Source organism: Lissotriton helveticus, chromosome 2_1 (genome assembly GCF_964261635.1).
Source record: "Lissotriton helveticus chromosome 2_1, aLisHel1.1, whole genome shotgun sequence".
Classification (NCBI taxonomy): domain Eukaryota; kingdom Metazoa; phylum Chordata; class Amphibia; order Caudata; family Salamandridae; genus Lissotriton; species Lissotriton helveticus.
Window position 1 is genome coordinate 1,465,759,003 of NC_136059.1, and position 15,060 is coordinate 1,465,774,062.

At 42.2% G+C, this 15,060-nt stretch overlaps 1 protein-coding gene across 1 annotated transcript in view; it reads left to right on the top strand.

Annotated features, from left to right (window-relative positions):
• LOC144820270 (uncharacterized) overlaps positions 1 to 15,060 on the top strand; it is a 326,975-nt gene that overhangs the window by 99,960 nt on the left and 211,955 nt on the right. The gene's annotated exons all lie outside the window — the stretch shown is intronic.

Here is a 15,060-nt window from a genome sequence, read left to right on the forward strand (position 1 = left end):
AGATCTGATGATCTTTGTCCAAGATGCGCGCAGGGCCCGCTGATTTAATTCATATGTTTTATGGCTGCCGGGTGTTACCTCCACTCAAAAATGATTTGATTAAATTTTGGTAAGAATTATTTGGACAACAGCTCCCGGTGTCAGCTATGCTATTCATGTTGGGTTCTGATAATACATTGGGACTGAATAAAGTTCAAGAATCATGTTTATGTATTGGTGTAACTGTATATAAAATTTTATTAGCAGCTAGTTGGAAGGATGTAAATCCCCCAACCTACCAAATGTGGCTGGCAAGATTTTTGGCTATTTATAGTCAAGAAACAGCAATATATGCAGCTAAAGGAATGCTGTCTCGAATGCGGGGTCAGAAAATTTGGGAACCGGTTGAAAGATGGATGCAGGGGTCTAAGGGGTAATTACTTAATCGTTAGTTAAATTGTTTAGAAAGGAATTTACCTAATCAAGTTGAACACATAGGAAAAATTGTCAAGCATAGAAGATATGTGTTAACAGCCTTCTGATGAGTTTCTTTTTTTTTTTTTTTTTTTTTTACGCTTTCTGTTCTCTATAAACATTGAAACGCTTATATGGATGATAAGTTATAATATATTCATGACTGTGGTTTTATATGTGATGCTGTTTAATAAATACATTTAAAAAAAATGAAAAATGTGATCTGCCCACATTTTGGGTAGTTTCTGGTGTGGACACTAGGCATACCCACACATGAGCAGTATCATTGATATATGGAGACTTAGGGGAACACAGAATAGTAGAAAAATTGTTATTACCATTTGTATTTCTATGCATTTCTGCCTTCCAAATGTAAGACAGTGTGTAAAACAGAAGACATTTTGAACAATGCCCACTAATTCACATGCTAATATGCGTACCCTTAAATTCTGAGATGAACAAATACCCACTGCTTCTAAACTCCATATCTCGTTCCCATTTCAGAAATACATAGGTTTCCTTGATACCTATTTTTCACTTTTTATATTTTACCAAATGATTTGCTGCATACCTGGTACACAATGAAAAACCATTGCAAGCTGCAACTCAGTTATTGGCTCTGGGTATCTTGAGTTCTTAGTAAACCTACAAGCCTTATATATCCCTACAACCAAAAGGGTCCAGTAGATGTAACAGTACATTGATTTAAAAAATCTACCATAATCGGAAGAATTTGCAGGTGAAAATGTAGGCATTCATTTGCAGTTTTTTTCAACAAAATTTCAATATTCCGTTATTCTCACTGTTACTTTCCATAAGAAAACCTTTAAGGATCTACACAAATGAGCCCATGCTGAATTCAGAATTGTGTCTACATTTTGGAAATGTATAGATTTCCAGGATTCACTATTGGTTTTACACCCATTTCTACCACTTACTGGAAGAAAGTAGAAAGCACAAAAAATTGGAAAAATAGGCGATGCTATCATGAAATGGCTTCCGAAGATTCTGTGGCTACTTCCTTTCTCTGCCGAGATATAAGTCAACCAGTTCATGATGTTATCGAGACTCGATTATCGCAACATCCTGTACTTTGGGATTTACAAGGTAACATTGAGACACTTCCAGGTGGTCCAGCACTCCGCTGCAAGGCTCTTGTTTCACTTCCCTAAACATTCCTCTGCAGCTGGGCTTCTTCGCCAACTACAATGGTTTGCAGTTGATAAGCGAATAGGTGTCAAAGCTCTCTGCTACATGTACATAATCTGTGCCTGTTCAGGACTGCAATATTTGTAAAACCTGGAGTCAAGTCAAATAGGTCTTTATTTCGATGTGTATCATAAAAGACAAGATACACCAAGCATAAAAATACATTTCATGTAAAGTTAAAACAATAAATATATTCACATTATAACCAAGATAAAACAGCATTAAATTGACCAGAAAAAGACCATGACTACGATATACAACAATAGACAATTATAATGTAAAAACGTAAACATAAGACTCAGTGATTAAGATTACGGGAACGTATAGACCAGGTCCAGCTAATAAACTTTGCCACACCAATGACGATAAAAGCAGTAGTGTCCGTTTTCAAAATCCTGCTAGCAGCAATAGCAGATCTAATGCCCAACAAACAACATACTGGTCTTAACCAGACCCTTCTCGGAAGTGTGTACTTTGGGCAGCAGAAGAGTAAGTGTTCAATATTTTCTACTTTTTTTACACAAAAGGGACATTTGTCACTACTTTCTGGGTTCCATAGGTGTGTTAGCCCACGCACAGGTAAAGAGCCCACGCACAGGTAAAGAGCCCACTCTCAGCTGGTGGTACAGTTTCCGATCTTTTGGCTTAGTAATTATGTCCCAATAATCTTCATATCTCGGGACATCCTTAATAACTAGAAAAACCGAAGTCATCCTGGAACCCTACACTAAGGATAATCTCTTCTCCATAATCCTGCACCAATACAATTCTTTAAGGATTTTTTTGGATGGGAAAGTGGCATTAGCTGGATCTGTCCAGAGGCCCTCCAATCCCAATTCCTTCAATAACGCTCTGAGGTAAGAAAACCAAGGGACCCTATAGGCCCCCTCTATGCCCCTTACTTCAAGAATAGCCTCGGCATACATAGATAGTTCAGGTGTAGTCCACAAGCGCCGCCAAAACGCGAGTGGTCTATACCGAACTACGTCCTCTATAGGATTAATTCCCAGATCGTACTGTAGGGGGAGAATGGGTGTAGATTGTGGAAGGCCAATAACCATTCTAAGGAACTTATTCTGAGCTACCTTCAGTCGTGAAAGGTCGCTATATCCCCACAATTCTGCTCCATATAAAATAGAGGGGATTATTTTTGCACCATAGAGTTTGGCCAGCGGTGCCATGGGTTTGGTTAAAGATTTGGAGTGCTCCTTTAATATAGCTCCCCCAAGCTGGGCGTGTTTAAGAGACAAAAGGTCCAACTGAGGCTTCCAACTTAGGTTCTCACTCAACGTGACGCCCAAGTAGGTAAAGACCTCTGTTTGGTCCAGGATAACCCCACTCATGGATACCTTTGCCTTGACGGCTCTAGGGCCCCTTAAAACCATACATTTCGTTTTTCCAACATTCACCTCCAGCTCAAGTTCACTGCAGAAAAGCTCAAAACGAGACAGTGCTGACTGTAAGTCCTGCCTCGTTTTGGAAATAATAAGCGTGTTGTCAGCGAACATGAGGAGGGGAATTTTCCTCCCAGCAAGAGAGGGCGCGTCCGTTGGAAAATTAGAAAAGTAATTGGTCACCCCATTGATAAACAGTGAAAACAGGGTGGGGGCCAAGACGCACCCCTGTCTTACCCCCTTGGCAACCTCAAAACTATCAGTAACCTCACCTGGCTTACCCCATCTGACATTAGCATATGTATTCGTGTGCAAGTTGATAAGTAGAGTCACCTGCTCTTTTGGCATACCTAACCCCAATAGGACTTCCCATAACTTGGACCTCGGTACTAAATCAAAAGCAGACCTAAGATCAACAAAGGCTGCAATCAAAAGACCCCCCCCCTAAAAGTACCACCTTCCAATATAATAACATAAATCTAAATACCTGTTCTAGGGTCCCCATGTGCGGACGTAAATCTGCTTGTAGGGGCGTTAATATGTCAAAATCTGATATCCAGCCCTGGATTCTACCTAGGAGGAGACAAGCCACAATCTTTTGGACCGCATCAATAAGACTGATGGGTCGGTAATTGGCCGGGACAGAGCGATCACCCTTCTTATAAACAGAAAGGATCTCTGCCCCTAGCCACGATTCCGGTACACTCGCTCCTTTCGCCAAAGCGTTGGCTAGCAGAGTAATGTAGGGGACCCAGAGGTCTTGGGCCTGTTTAAACATATTGGCTGGAATGCTGTCGGGACCTGGTGCCTTTCCACCCGGGATAGCCTTCAAGACATTCCTTACTTCTGTTGGAGTAAAAACCAGGGCGTCCTCGTAAATAATACGTGGCAAAATGACGGTATTGTCACAGTTCGTTTTAAATTGATTGCCATAATACATAACCCACTCCTTTGGCTCCACAAAGTTGGAGGGGACAGCATCTTGGGGGCGATTGCCCCATTAAAGATGATGCCAGAATTTAATCATGGAGTCTCTTTACCTTCCAGCTCATACTTTGTGCTCAAGAAATCAATCTCTTTTTGTAGTTCCGAGAGTCAAACTCACCCTAATGGTTAGCCGATCCATTTCCTTCCTCTGCCCTAAATTATGGAATTCCCTTCCTGAGTCTCTGAAACAGTGTGCCTCCCTTCCAATTTCCTCAAAGAAAAAAAGACTTTGCTCTTTTACCTCTTTCAGACTGCACTACTTTAACCCGAAACACTAGAAAAACCTGGTGGGTAGCTATGCACTATATAAGTACACAATAATAATAATAATAATAATGGGTCCAGTTCTTGTCCTCAGCAGGAATGAGATCATCAGGCAGCAGGGCAGCACAGCAACGCAGAATAGCAGTTCTTCCAGAGCAGCAGTCAAGAAAAGTGGCAATCCTTGGAGCACAACAGTCTTTACTCCTGGCACAGATCTTCACAGGTCCAGTAGTGTACTGTCTTGGTAGGGTTAGAGTCCCAGTACTTATACCAAGTTGTGCCTTTGAAGTGGGGGTAACTTCAAAGCAGGACATTGAAGTGCACAGGTTTCCATTTCTTCCCAGCCATTGCTCCAGACTATCAGGGGGTAATCAGCCCTTTGTGTGAGTAACAGGGCACTGCCTAATTAGGTATAGGCATCAGCTCTCTCCTCTCTTCCTGCCCAAGAATTGCTATCAACTGTAGAGGAATGCACATGAGTTCTCTGTCACATATACCCTTTCTGTGTGTGTGGCTGTCTAGAGGGAATGGACAAAGTGTACCTGCCACCCACCCAAGATGTGTATTGGAGACAGGTTGCAGGCACACAGAGTAGTAAGAGCAGAGAACTGTCCAATTTCTAAAAAAGTCTATTTGTAAAATAGAAATGTTAAATCCAGCTTTACCAGTAAAGATGATTTATCATTACCATTTCAACAATATTATACACAAGGTCACTACTCCTTTATAATCAGGAACTATAGCATAAACGTTTATAAAGAAATTTCCAATGCTATCCTATGAGAGGCGTAGGTCTCACTGTAGTTAAAAACAATTTGGGTGTTTGTCACTACCAGGACATGTGAACCTTAAAAGTACATCTTCTACCTTTTACTTACACAGCGCCCTGCCTTTAGAGCTACCTAGGGCCTGCTTTAGGGGTGACTTACGTGTAATAAAAGGGGAGTTAAAGGCTTGGCAAGTGTTCTCAAATATCAAGTCGAAGTGGCAGTATACTGCACAGATGGTCCTTGCAATGTCAGGCCTAAGACAGGTTGGAAAGGCTACTTGTGTGGGTGGCACGATCAGTGCTGCAGGCCTACTAGTAGCATTTAGATTACAGGGCCTGGGCATATGGTATACCACTTTACTAGGGCCTTACAGGTAAGCTAAACATGCCAAGTGGGTATGCACTAATGTCACCATGTTTAGGGAGGGGAGAAGCACGTCCACTTTAGCTCTGGTCACCAGTATTGAAGTGCTCAGAGTCCTATGGCCAACAAAAGGATACAAAAAAATGAGGAGGCAAGCAGGCAAAGGTTTTGGGGGAAGACAAGCCTGAGGATGTCAGGTCTTTCAGTTTTGTTTTATTCAAGCTGCATTATTATGCTCCATGACCTGACCTACCGTTCCCTTGGCTGCTGACTCTGGCAGCAGACATTGCAAGTTAGCCTCAACTGTAGTAAGTTATTACAGTTGAGTGCTGAGGTCATTTCTTTATAATCTGCGGCTGATGGCTTTACATGTCACCAATTATAAAGGAATTAGAGACAGCGATTTTTACAGGGACCGCTGAATCCCATGTATTGTATTTGTATTATAGGATGATTTTCTAATAAGCATTGTCAGAGCCTCATTCAAAGGGCCACAGGGTAAGAAGGACCTACCGTTCCCATACTTGCAGGCTGGGGCCTTTCGCTCCCAATGTCCTGGGGCCCTCCCCACATTGGATCCTGCAAAACTGGGCCAAGCACCCCTTTTGCACCTGACTCTCAGCTAGGTAGCATCAAATGAACAGTCAAGGCTCCTTCGGGGGGAAGCTCAGATACAGATTTGTGAACATGACTCATAACTCAATGTGCAAGCCTTCGTGAACAATAAATCTATTTCCAGTCAATACTTGTTTTTATATAAAATAGAAACATTTTTATTCTAATTCTACACATGCAAAGGTAAACAACATTCAAAAGCAATACAACAAACCCCCTTGAGGTCAGGGCTCCAGTAGTTGTCATGCCACTTTCTGTTGAACTAACCTTAGTGCAATGGGTTCAGTGTTATTCCCCTTTCACTGCTGCCCACATCCAGGAAATGTAAAGTGTTAGGCTTTACTCAAGAGTTCTCCCTTTTGAAAGTAAAGTTACAAAAGTCTATGGGGTCGCAATACTGATTGCAGGATGTCCCCCGGGATCCCAAAGGCCCAGTTCATGGCTTAACCAATCCGGAGGTATGGAACCCCTCAGTAGAGTAGCAAAGTTGTGCTCCTGATTTGCATAATGAGGCTGTGAGCAAAGCACCCAGAATGTGCAGGCTACCTCCTCCAAGCCACACTAACAGTTGGTTCTAGCAATGATGGTTGTTCCTGCTCCATGAGTACACAGTAAGTCACACTTTCCTTTGCGGGGTGGGGGAGGTTGATCCCCTTGCTCTGACTGGGCTCTGGCAGTGTCATCTGATCCTCGGGTCTCCTTCAGTTCAGTTTGCATTATGTGGGCTGCACCCACCTTGATCTCAGCACCTGTTTCTCTGTCCCAGACGATGACCCAAACCATTGGCCTCAACATCTCCAGCGGCACCTCCTGGCATACAGGGTTTCTGCCATGGCACTCACATGTCTGGTCACAATGACCATTATTTGTTCATGGTGGCCCCCTCTGTGGCAGACGGGGCCACCCACCACCAAGTTGTACAGGCCTTGCCCTTTCACACACCATTCGCTCCTTGATTGGGTCTGCAGCAGCCCCTCCTGGCACATGGAGTCGCCGAATCAATCCAGCACATGGGCGATGGCCCGACCGATCCAAGAGCAGAATCCTCACACCTCGCACAGGGAGTCCTCACATTAGGGCTCCTCCCTGAACCTTGCTCCTTTCAACGCTCTACTCTTCCTCACATGTCACACTGGTTTTGGCAAGCAGGCAGGTGCTTGTGCTACAGGCTCCAGGGCAGGTGGTCTTGGTTTCATTGGGTAATGTCCCCTCACCCAGCAAGGACACTAGCAAACCTGGGCTCCCAGTCCTGGTCACAGGCAGAAATCTTGCAGAGTTTCCCCTCTTCACTCAGCCCGTCTGGCTACTTGGCAGATGACAAAGTTTGGGGTTGAAAACTCTCCTACTTACAGATTCAAGAGAGTGACCTGAGTTCACACCTGGATGGTAGCCACAGTGAAATGTGCCTACTCCTGGAGATGACCTTATCAGCCCCATCTCTATCTACCTGAGATTAGTTCAGACTCCTGCCTTGTGATCTGCCACTGAATCAAAGAGCCCTTAGAATTGCACAAAGAGAGCAACAATACACACATCTGTCTGGGGGATTCCTTCACTCCTCTTGTTTACCACCAGGCAGTCCTGGACTTCCCAAAATAGAACCCAAGTTCCTCCATGTAATGTGCCAGTACAGGCACCCTTGCACTCAGTGCACATTCAAAGAACACTTACTGCACAGCACTGTTATCCTCATATATTATGCCACCACTAGCATAATTACACGCAGCAAACGCATTCAGTCTCCACACACTGTTCAGTGCTTACCGTCTTTCTCTAATATACCAGAGTGTGCTATTTTAAAAACACACACTGGCAGCATACACGCATTTACCATGCGCGCACTGTACCACACTTCAACCCTTGTCTAGTGTACTTCCTGCGAGCACACATGCAGCCAGCACATGTGTATATCACACATACCCTTTCACATCAACCTGATGTAGTCCAGGGGTGAGTTCAGCACGCAGCAGCAGAACTTTTAAAAAAGGTAGTGACCTGTAGGCTTCACTCCAGTGAGACACGGTAAAAAGTTCCTGTTCATTACTACTGTTCACCACACGGTATGCTGCCATCACCGCGTTTGTGCTACTTAGCTCCTGGTGAAGGCGGTAGCCGCCCAACACTATGAGGGCAGCGCTTTGGGTGTCCCTCCTGGTCCAATAGGACCGCAATCCATGAACAGGCCTATGTCATGGCGCACAGGCATGAGCCATGTTTGTCTATGACACAAAATCAGCATTAAGGATCCACGCAACAGTACAGTTGAGAGCTAAAGGAAGGGGTTCACGTCTCTTACCATGCAAAATTACTGAATACTGTATGTATCCCAGCCTTCTACGCGTACTTTCTAAGTGGGTCCCTTGGGTCCTCAAGATAAGAGAAGTGAATATTCACTAAGCCACCTAGAAACCCCAGTCCCCGTACTTTCACTTGCCTCTCCCATGTGACCCAATCAAGTGCAACTCTGCCTCAGACATCTTACTCTTTGATTCCTCCTTCCACTCTATCCCATCTGTCTTGTGTGCCTCTTCTCCTGACCTTTGAGGGCATGTGATATTGAATGTTAAAGAGATCCCCTTTAGGCAGCAAGGGACCTCTCAATATGTCAGAGGGTACTCCTGAGGTGTGGTTGGTCACTTACCTCCGGCGAGATGGCATACTGCCCACTAAACTGCAACTGAGTCCACTCTAAATCTAGACAGAGATTTCTACAAGTTATTCTGGGGTTCCCATGAAACACAAAAAGTATTCCTGTTGTAGATGTTACACTTTAGGAAAAGTTTTCCGACTCTTGAAGTCAAACTTTTTTGGGGACATTTTAACAATGCACCATTGCACCATGCATGGATAATCACACCAGAAACCAAACATCTCCCTTTCGAGCGCCGAAGAACAAGGTTGATAATATACATTTGCAACGGAAGTGGAGTTTTTACCAGTTGGGTTGTGTTGTTTCGAGGTCAAGCCAAGCAGTTTTTTCTCAAGCTAAGATTGAAACTTTGTGTTTAGGTGACGTAATCAAGCGTATAATTATTTCTCTCTACTTTATTTGTATGCAGATATTCAGAGCCTACAAACATATAATTAGTTCTAACAGTCTAAGAACCATTCTGTTGAAGAAATCGTCACTTATCTTTAACAATAATTCTATTGATTGAGTGTCCTTTATCTATATATGCTCACTCCCAGCCTCTCTCGCTCTTTCTCTCTCTCTCTCTCTCTTTCTCTCTCTCTCTTTCCCTCTTTCTCTCTCTCTCTCTTTGCCTCATCCACGTGTCCTAGGCCAGATTATTGGTAACATTTCAGCCATGCGTTAACATATAGCACTAAATGCAATGGGACAATCGTAAGATATATGTGCATACTTAAAAAAATATATCCTTTACGACAGTGCTAGTACCTGAATATTCATTTATACTTTTGAAATGTAGTAGCAACAACTTTAATATTTCCAAAATGTGAAGCGAGAGAGCGCAAAATGCATGAGTATTTCTTGTAGAATCGAGTCGCATGCTTTACATAAAAGAATGTAGCTTTTAAATCAGTCTGTCCATCAAATGTAAAGAGTTCACTGAATCCTTCCTTCTACAGCCCTTCTTAATATTGGCAATATTCACAACATGGCACACTTCACTTTCTTCCTTATTGACATCCAGAAAAGACAATTGAGAGACCTAAGGCCTTACATGTTCCTGAGTACGATAAAGAAGCAACTCACTTTATTCTGATAGGGTTAATTTATGGGACAGAAGAACAGCCCATTGAGGTCATTAGGACATAATGAATCCTAATTCGGACAGGCACAGTCTTAAAGGGATAGTGCCATTTAGGTACAATTTAGTGTGCATCGTTATTTTTAAGCACATTTATATCACACAATTCTACTTAAAAATGTATATCTGATAGAGACATCTAGCTGCAGATTCCTTAACTTTTGAATTCTCCCCAGACATCAGACTTGATATGGAAATTTTTCAGCACTACGTCTGCATGCCGGGGGACGGCGCTGTATGGCTCCGTAATGACATTGACTCAGGTTGTGACATAAGTGGAGCCATGTAAGTCTACTCCGGCACACATACGTCAGTTTCTTCTTTTCCACACTGCAACACTGATCTGGAGAAGCGATTTTTCAGGCCATTTTTCCTCGTCTATTTCAACAGGTTTTGTTGGTGGAAACAATGTGCCTTTCTTCAATGTCATCAGGTTTTAGGCCCTGTGGGACCTGTACTTGACAGATGTTGGTTACAGACCTGCATACAGTTTGTATGTGGTGTTTGCGGAACACAATGGGTCAGAGGATTGCAGCTCCTGCCAGAGACTGAAGCTGAAGGCCCTCAAGGAATGCCTTATGAAGTTGCTGGTCTTCTGAGAACTTGCAACCTCGTTCTGCTTCTTCTCCTGCAGAGGTCAGTTTGTGAGGTCATTCTAAGAGCCAGAGATGTTTTCTAGTATGTTATACATCAGAAACGTCCAAGAATAAGCATAGGCGTTTGAAGTTCCGGCACCCCCTGACTTTGCTACGTGAAGAGTTCGTCACCTATGGCTCTTCCCACTTGCAGGCTGAAGGGTCCATTCATGACTCCGACCATGTCTCCCCTTCTTTCTGGGATCTGGGGCATCAATGGCCCAGATGAGGGAGTATTAAAACTCTCTCCACCTCATCTCTGGTCGTCCGCCTTGCACTGGAGCAAACGCAAGCCCCAAGGAGGTGAGTGGAACCACACCAGTGGATTTGTCCTCTGTTGTAGTTGGCCCATTTGAGTCTTTAGGTTGGCACTGGTCGGCATCGTATAAGTTATGGCGCCGGTGCACAGCCATTCGGGGGCTCCACCTTCGGCATCTGTTGTCAATCAGGCAACTCTGACATTAACATTGCCAATCTAAGTCTTTCCTCCTCCTATCAACATCGAAGTATAGCCTTCTTGGCATCGATCGGCATCGGATGCAGAGTCTGTAGAGCAATTGGAGCCAAATGTGGCATTTTCACTTCCTTTTCTCGGTAAGACTTTGGAGAGTCGCCTTTTAACAGGTGATATAAGGAGATCTGGACTCTTTTAGCCTATTTATTAAGTTATTCCATCTCAAGTGGAGGAGAGTTGGATAGGTGCTCTTGGTGAGGCTAGTGGGCTGGAGTCCTCTCCAGCCTCTGGGCTCCTTTCACTCCTAGTCTTGCTACTGAGGCAAGTGCTTCCTTCAGAGATGTGTTGAGGAGAGTGGCAGTAGTTTTGGGCTTGTCACTGCCGACGGTGGAGAAGTCCACTGACCCTGTAATTGATGTTCTTTTCCAAGAACAGTCAGGAGAAGAACCTGTTCTTCCATACAGTGAGGCACTATTTGACATATTTTTAGGAACATGAGCCAAGCATGAATCAGGGGTCTTAGTGCACCATGCTATGTCTCGTAGGCACCTACCTGCTCCAGGAGACCCAGTTTCGCTCCTCAGGCATCCTACCACTCATAATCTGGCAGTTCGGGATGCTGCATCCTCACAGGATGTGGATTCTGCACCTAAGACTCTGTTAAAAAAGGAATTTAGCAGTCAAGATGCATGTGACAGACACATCTTTGCTTCTGCTAGTTCTGAGTTAAGATCCACCAACATGTCTTGTGTTCTTAGGCGGTTTTCCCACGCTTTGTGGGATACCTTTCAAACCATGTTGCCATCACTTCCAGAAATTCTCTGTTCTGATGTTGAAAACCTGATTAGAGATGGACAACAGGTTGCATAGCTGATAATCAGATGTGTCATGGATACTACTGATTCAGTAGGTAGGACCCTGGCATCTTTCAGAGACTGTACAGGCGACTTTAGTCAATATGCCCTTTGACGGCGCCCATCTTTTTGAGGTTCAGGCAAATTCAGCATTGAGACACTTCTGAGATAGGAGAAGTGATACAGGGGCCGATTCACAGAACTAATCTGAGCCAAAATCCTTACTACTTTTGGTATTCACAGTAGGCATTTAGTAGTAGTAAAGTTAGTATTTTGTCTTAAGTTAGTATTTTGTCTTAAGTTAGGATTTTGTCTTAAATTAGGGTTTTGATTTAAGTAAGGACTTAGTCTTAAATTTTGGTCTTAAGACAAAATCCTAATTTAAGACAAAATACTAATTTAAGACAAAATACAAATTAAAGACAAAATACTAATTTACGACAAAATGCTAATTTAAGACAAAATACTAACTTAAAAATCCTAATTTAAGACAAAAAACTAACTTAAGACAAAATACTAACTTTACTACTACTAATACTAAAATAAACTTCTGCTTCAAGGATGGGTTATGCTTTTCATCTACCTTGAACTTGGTTTGCTATTCCAGACCTTGCAGTGAATGGATTATTCATTTTGGTTTAATGAAAATGGGTGCTGGTAGCCCCCCTTTTTTGGTGTTTCTAGGTTAGGTTCCTTCAGAGATTTATTTACTGTGGTAAAGATTGTGCGTTACATGGCTTTCGTTTTGTGTTTGACTCTTCTAGTCTAAGAGTTCCTTTACCCTATACGGATTGAATACTATTATCTACTTTTTTTTCCCTCATTTGTATTTAGCCAGTATATATTGGAGATGCAAAAAAGGGGAGAGAACAACAAGAAAAGAGGGTTTTAAAACTTCCAGTTTTCAGTTGCGCCAATATATGAGGGAGTCCGATCACTCCTTTTTACGGAGGGGATGTGCTGAACATCTCAGACCCTCAATTGGTCCAACCTTATACCCTTTTCTTGTCTCCCTCTTTCTGATTCTCTTTCCCCATTATGACAGGACACACAGAAAATCCACTCCAGGACTGTCACTCCAAACCATTTTGGACGTTCCTGGCTTATAGCTACCACATAATCATTGGACTAAATTAACCACTAATAAAAGGTGTTGGAGAAAGAGACATTCTTAATTGAGAAAAAATAAATAGGAAAATTCTGGAATGTTTGGGATGACTGGTGTAGAAGTAAGCAAATGTAAAAAAATAAATAAAACAACTACCTAAAGTATTGTTTTTTTAAATTTAATTTAATGTATCTTTTGTGGTAGCTATTTTCTCTTTTCCTACTATTATCTACTTGTTCTCAGATGTCTTCTGGCAGATATTTTCCTATTTCCCTTGAGGCTTTATTTTTTCTGTGGCTGCGGGGTTGTTTCTTACTTACGTTGACTGTGGTCATTGCCACTGTTTTTATAAGGAGCAATGCTCTTTTTCATCTAATTCCTACATATGTATAGTCTGTGGCTAATTTGGTCCAGTTAGTTCTCCTTTGCAGCTTTTCTAGATTTGGTTCACAAAACCTCCTCTGGGTGGGTACAGCTATGGTATTTAATTCATTTAATTAAAAAATTAAGTAATCTGCATCTAGATGTCTCTATCAGATGTGCAAGTTACTTACCTTTGATAAAGTATTATCTGGTAGAGACAAAGTTTAGCCTCAGACTCCTTAAAGCCCTGCCAATCCTCCCCTCTCTGCAAACGATTTATAGTGTGAAGGTTAAACCTCTTTTCAGTACTGGTTTTATATACGAGTTATCACTGTTCACACGATTCTTTGATTCAATGGCCAATTAGATCTTATTCTTTTATCTTAATTTGGTATTGTCATACCATTAGTTTTTCATTCCTTTTGATCTTTCCATATGTATCAAGCAACAGAAAGATCTTGTGTTGAACTAAGCATTTGATGTCAAATTGTGGATTCTTTTTGGAGAATTACATGTAGGTTTCCACTGTAGTAAAGCTGTTCAATGAACAAAAGGTAAACCTCAACAGGAAACACTTACAATTATGAATAGAGCAGATGCCACAGTTGAAGAGTCAATGCTGCAAATGCTGATAATGTAAATAGATGAATTAACATGCTAGAATGAAAATGTGTGTCTACTGTCAGATTGCAAGGGACTCAAGCCGATCCACGGCAAGATAAATTAGCTTGGAGGACACTATTTGCCGTATATCGGCAGTAGAAATGACGCACACCCTTAAGGGGATGTTCACAATGTGCTAGGAAATCGTAATACATCCGATCCAGGCATATTGTGAATGGAAGTGGTGTAGACCGATACACTGTGAACCAGGAAGATATTTGTCATTTGGAATCAAGTGCTGAGTATTGTAGGCATTTTTGAATAACACTATTTAAATAAAATGCAATTGTATTTCATGAATCTAATATGAGAGTTCCACTGAGAAATTGTATTTGAACAATGTGTGAACAATACGGATTAATGCTAGAATTGCACACTTCAAAATGGCACACCATGCATTGATAATGGTTCTGTCCCTCTTCTATTATGTGACAGACGGAGAGACATTCAAAATCATGGCGGCTTCCCGGTGTGTCGACAAACACCGAGGAAGGCAGGACGCTGAAACGCGTTTGTTTGTTTCGAATAAAAGACCCACAGTTAACGTCACCCGTTAGTGCTGTTTTCTCTTCTAACATGAAGGATGTGAGCTATTATATATAGATATATATATATCATATAGCCTTATGGTTGCTGCGTGTTTTAATATAATCAGATTCTCCCCATGACATGCCACTACATGATATAATAACTCAGGTGCGCTTCAGAGACTGTGGGACCGTGATATATTAATTAATTCAGATGACACTGAATCAACTGTCCCGTAACGATTACCCATTCAGGGCTTAAGACAGGGATGTAATTATTTATTTGGTATAATACAATATTAAACACCCCATGCATATTTTTTCCGACAGTAATCTGAACTGATACACTTGAACTGATGAAATTGTAATTCGGTTTCTTTTTTGCCATTACAAGATGGCGCTTATGATTTGGACAGTGGTCTGTTTTTTATTTTGATTATGTTTGCCTTTATTAATTTCCGCCTCGCCGCCGCCAGCTGACACTGACGAAGGCAAGTGCTGAAACTCGTCTGTTTCATTGTTTTTCTTTGCAATAAACCTGACTAGGTTTAACCTACTACGAGTGCTGGTGAGTCAAGTTTTTGGCAGCGGAGCAAGAATATATATATTTTTATATATATATATATAT